General features: G+C 40.3%; 1 protein-coding gene across 1 annotated transcript in view; it reads right to left on the reverse strand.

Annotated features, from left to right (window-relative positions):
• CPNE8 (copine 8) overlaps nucleotides 1-6000 on the reverse strand; it is a 255234-nt gene that overhangs the window by 179459 nt on the left and 69775 nt on the right. The gene's annotated exons all lie outside the window — the stretch shown is intronic.

Here is a 6000-nt window from a genome sequence, read left to right on the forward strand (position 1 = left end):
ATGGTTTCACAAATAAAGCTCTTCAAAAAAGTTTTTAGAGATCGGTCATCCCTCTGATTCACTCAGGAAAGTCAGCAAATGAGACTTCAGTTCATTCAACTTTAGTAATCAGCTTCTCCTCAAAATTCAAATAATTTAAATAACAAGCCAAATTTGTTCAAATAACTTGAAAGTCAAATTCTCCACTAATCAAAAGAACTTATTTCTACCTTCAATTTAAATTAATCACAAATTATTTCTCCTAACCTAGTTTATAATGTAAAAGTTGGGAAAAAAAGAACAATCAGTAGATGGAAAATATGGTCTTGGGGAGAGAAATAATGCCTGAGATCGCATGATAGAATTTTGCATGACCAATGACTTATTCATTGGAAATACTTTTTTTCAACAACATAAACAGTGACTATACATGTGGACATCACCAGCTGGAATACACAGAAATCAAATCAACTACATCTGTGAAAAGAGACGATGGAGAAGCTCAATATCATCAGTCAGAAGAAGGCCAAGGGCCCACTGAAGAACAGACCATCAACTGCTCATACACAAGCTCAAGTTGAAGCTGAAGAAAATGAAAACAAGTCCACGGGAACCAAATTATGATTTTGAGTATACCCCACCTGAATTTAGAGATCATCTCAAGAATAGATTTGACATATTGAACGCTAATGACCAAAGACAAGATGAGTCGTGGGATGATATAAAGGACATCACAGGTGAAGAATGCAAAAGGTCATTAAAAAGACACGAAAGAAAGAAGACCAAAATGGATGTCAAAAGAGACTGAAACTTGTTCTTCAACGTGGAGTAGCTAACATGAACAAAAGAAATGACAATGTAAAAGAGTCAAATAGAAGATTCTAAGGGCAGCTCTAGAAGACAAAGCAAAATATAATGAAATGTGCAAAGACCAGGAGTTAGAAAACCATCACAGAAGAATGCACTCGGTATCACTCAAGCTGAAAGAATTGAAGAAAAAAGTCAAGCCTCGAGTTGCAATATTGAAGGACTGTATGGGAAAGATAGTGAACAACCCAGGAAGCATCAAGGGAAGATGGAAAGAATCACAAAATCAGTGTGCCAAAAAGAATTGATCAACATTCAACCATGTCAGGGGATAGCATATGATCAAAGACGGACAGTACTGAAGGAAGAAGTCCGAGCTGCATTGAAGGCATGGGCAAAAAACAAGGCTCCAGGAATTGACACAATACCACTTGAGATGCTTCAACAAACAGATGCAACGGTGGAGGCACTTACTCGTCTGTGCCAAGAAATTTGAAGGCAGCTACGTAGCCAACCAACTAAAAGAGATCCATATTTGTGTCCATTCCAAAGAAAGATGATCCAACAGAATGTAGAAATTATGACATTATTATACCATTAATATCATCTGCAAGTAACATATTACTGAAGATGATTCACAAACGGCTGCAGCAGTACATCGACGGGGAAATGCCAGAAATTCAACTCAGATTTAAAAGAGTATGTGTAGCAAGGGATATCATTTCTGATGTCAGATGGATTTTGGTGGAAAGCAGAGAATACCAGAAAGATGTTTACCTGTGTTTTATTGACTATGCAAAAGTATTCAACTGTATGGATCATAACAATTTATGGATAATGTTGAGAAAAATGAGAATTCCAGAGGAACTTGTACATAGACCATGAGGCAGCTGTTTGAACAGAAGAAGAGGATACTGCATGGTTTAAAATCAGGAAAGGTGTGCATCAAGTGTTGTATTCCTTCACCATGCTTATTCAATCTGTATGCTGAGCAAATAATCCAAGAAGCTGGACTTTATGAAGAAGAACGCAGCATCAGGATTGGAGAAAGAATCGTTAACAACCTGAGTTACACAGATGACACAACCTTGCTTGCTGAAAGTGAAGGCGACAGTCGAAGCCCTTACTGATGAAGATCAAAGACTACAGCCTTCAGTACGGATTACATCTCAACACAAAACAAAATCCTCACAACTGGACCAAAAAGCAACATCATGATAAATGGAAGAAAGATTAAAGTTGTCAAGGTTTTCATTTTCCTTAGATCCATAATCAAAGCCCATGGAAGCAGCAGTCAAGAAATCAATAACATATTGCATTGGGCAAAACCGTTGCAAAAGACCTCTTTAAAGTGTTAAAAAGCAAAGATGTAAATTTGAGGACTAAGGTGTGCATCACCAAGCCATAGTATTTTCAGTCTTTTCACATACATGTGAAAGCTGGACAATGAATAAGGAAGACCAAACAAGAATTGATGCCTTTGAATTACAGTGTTCACAAAGAATATCGAATATACCAAGACTACCAGCAGAATGAACAAATCTGTCTTGGAAGAAGTACAGCCAGAATGCTCTTTAGAAGCTAGGATGGTAAGACTTCCTCTCACATACTTTAGACATATTATCAGGAGGGACCTGGCCCTGGAGAAGGACGTCATCCTTAGTAGAGGGTCAGCAAAAAAGAGGAGGACCCTCAACAAGATAGACTGACACAGTGGCTGCAACAATGGGCTTGAATAGAGCAGCGATTGTGAGGATAGCAAGGATGGGCAGTGTTTCTTTCTGCTGTACACAGTGTTACTATGAGGTGACTTGACGGCACCTAACAACAACATCCTAGTGTATAGTTACATCAGATAATACATATTCTTACAATACGATAAGTCAAAGTATTTATAACCCTCTCCCCTGATTATAAACTCAAACAGCCCTCCACACAAAACAGTTTAGGTATCATGTTGTTTGGGAGAGCTTTTTTAAACTCTATTACACTCTAAGTCAGAACAGTCAGTTTTGTTTTGTTTTTATAATGCTTATGGTAGGTATCCAGATAGCCAAAATGGGACCTATGATTCTTGGGTGTTTTTAAGCAAGTATGTCACACTTTTTGAGAAGCCTTAGTGGTGCAATGTTTAGCGCTCGGCTGCTAAACAAAAGGTCGTGGTTCAAACCCACCAGAGGCTTCACAGGAGAAAGATGTAGCAGTCAGTTTCCATGAAGATTACACCCTTGGAAGCCCTGTGTGGCAATTCTACACTGTCCCATAGGGTCACTATGAGTCAGAATCGACTCCACAGCAATTTTTTTTTTCTTTTTTTATGTCACACTTTCGCTTAGAAAAAGGTAAGTTTCTCTATCTTATGGCAGGTGGAAACCAGGAAATGAAACTCCATTTCTATTCCTCCCTTCTTTCAATTTGAAGGAAGGCCAGTAGGTACTGCTTCCAAATATACAGCACAAATATAAACTTCAGATGACTTCCGGCAAAATGGCACTCTAGGGAGAAGCATCATGCCGTCCCTCCACAGCAAAGATCTGAAAAACTAAGCCGAACAGAGAAAACAACAATCCTGAAATGCTAAGACATCAAATGAAGAGATAAAGAACTCAGCCAAGCACCAAATGGAGTGAGAAAACTGACAGAGAACGGAGAACGAGGAGAGATTCATGCAGAGGTCCCCTACCAGCTAATGCAGCATGGATCCGCCATCTTGGACTCCTATCAGAGACCAACAAACAGCGGGTACAAGAAAGCAGCTTCATGGAGCTTCCAGCGGGAGACAAAACAACCGGTAATTTGCGATATACGCTTTCCCACCCCCAACCCTTCTTCACCCCCACTTGGCCTCCTCTGCTTCCTGTGGCCACAATCTCTTGTCCGGGAAACACCGGCTGCTTGGATTCCACACACCTGAACAGGCCGGCTCTCTGAGTGCCATTTGTTGGCTGCTGGTGTTGCTTTTTTTTCTGCTTCTTTTGATTTCTTCCTTACCTCTCACGACCTCCCCCGCCTTTCGCTCAAATACCTGGCTCCATGAGCCATCTTTGCTTCTTCCTGAGGGGTTGTGGAGCTCCATTCAAGTGTGGAGCTGCTTCCCAGTCTCGGCTGCGGCAGTGGTGGGATCCCGGGGCTTTTGTTTGTTTTCTTTTCCTTTTCTTGAGTTGGGAGCACTTTCTGGCCAGGCGGTGCTGCGTGGCAAGGAGACTACCTGCTCGGCTTGAACAGACGTGCAGAGGGATCCCCAAGAGCATTTCTTTTTTCATTGGTTTCTTTTTTTTTTCTTTCTGTTTTTTGGGGGCTTTTCTTGTTCTTTTTTTTTTTAATCTGTTTTCTTTTCTTTTTCCTCTTTTTCCCTTTTTGTTTTTCTTCACTGCTCAGTTTCTCGTCACTCTATATCTTCCTTCTCTTTCTGTTCCCTGAATACCTGGCGTTGTACACCTCCACGCCTTCTAGCCAGGCTGTACTGCAACACCTGAGAGCGACTTCCCCAGACCTCATAGCTGCACCAGTGGGATCCCTGGGAACTTTGTGGTTCTTTAACCTTCCCGATTTTTATTTATTCATTCTTTTCTTTTCTTCATATCCCACTTTCTGTTTTTCTCCATTTCATAGTCTCTCATCTCTCCGCTCCAACGGCAAGCTCCCATAGCATTCTTTTTTGTTTGTTTGTATGTTTTGGCTCCTGTTCCTCTCTCCTCTCTCCCATATCCATCTTAGCTCCACACATAAGAATCTCCCCACTACATCCTGCTTACCTGCACCGTGTGCTTAACATCACACCACCAAGCAGCACAGACACGGCCTACTGAAACCTGCCCTGCACTGATTACCAACCCACCCTGGTGGCTGTAGTAAGTGCCACAAAAAACCCATCCCAGTAACTCCTCTTCAGCTAGACATGCCCTGCTGTACCATATCTGAGTGACTGACCCTGACAATTGGAGAAGGAAGCGAAAAGTATTGTGCCCACAGACGAGCAAACAACAAAGAATACACAGTCCACCTCCTCAGACATAGTCAAATTTTTTTAAAACAAATGACGAAACAAACAAATATACAATCAATAAATGAGAAAAATAACTACTGAATGCCCCGAAGACAGCAGAAAATATCAAAACATTTACCAAAACAGGACAGGATGGTTCCAGTAGGCGTCCAAAATAAAACACCAGATGACATTCCAGTGGAAGAAAATGCACTAGAACTACCTGATAGGGAATTCAAATCTCTAATACTCAGAATACTCCAAGAGTTGAGGCAAAAAGATGACAAACATGAGGAAAAAATAGACAAATTCAAGGAAAATATGGACAAAAAGTTGGAAGAATTCAGGGAAATAATGCAGGAACAAAATGCCAAAATAAATTCACAACTAGAAATTATACAAAGACAACAATTAGAAATCCAAAAGATAAACTACAAGATTTCAGAAATGGACGGTGTCATAGAAGGGTTGAGAAGCAGATTTGAAATGGTGGAAGACAGGATCAGTGGAATTGAAGACAAACACTTGAATACAACGCTGTTTGAGGAAAACTCAGAAAAAAGAACAAAGAAAAATGAAGAGACCCTGAGAGTTATGTGGGATACAATCAAGAGCAAAAATTTGCGAGTGATTGGAAATCCAGAACAGGGGGAGGAAACAGAAAACAGAGAGAGGATCATTGAGGAACTGCTGACAGAAAACTTCCCCAATATCATGAAAGATGAAACGCTGGACATCCAAGAAGCTCAAAGAACCCTATATAGGAGAGACCCCAAAAGAAAATCACCAAGGCATATCATAATCACACTCGCCAAAACCAAAGACAAACAAAGAATCCTAAGAGCAGCTGATGAAAAACAAGAGGAGAAACAATAAGACTAAGTTCAGATTATTTGGCAGAAACCATGCAGGCTAGAAGGCAATGGGATGACATATATAAAATCTTGAAAGAAAAAAATTGCCAGGCAAGAATAATATATCCTGCAAAACTCTTGTTCAAATTTGACGGTAAAATTAGGTCACTTCCAGATAAACAGAAATTAAGGGAATATGTGAAAGTCAAACCAAACTTACAAGAATTATTAAGGGGAGTTCTCTGATCTGAGGACAAACAACTTCAGCTCACAGGTAGAATCTAGGAGGCAGCATCCTACCAGCCAGATACCAATCTAGGAAATGAACTCTTGAGGACTATCCAAAACCAAAAGAAATACAACAGGGAATCAGAG

This window comes from Trichechus manatus, unplaced genomic scaffold (genome assembly GCF_000243295.1).
Source record: "Trichechus manatus latirostris isolate Lorelei unplaced genomic scaffold, TriManLat1.0 scaffold00285, whole genome shotgun sequence".
Taxonomy (NCBI): Eukaryota; Metazoa; Chordata; class Mammalia; order Sirenia; family Trichechidae; genus Trichechus; species Trichechus manatus.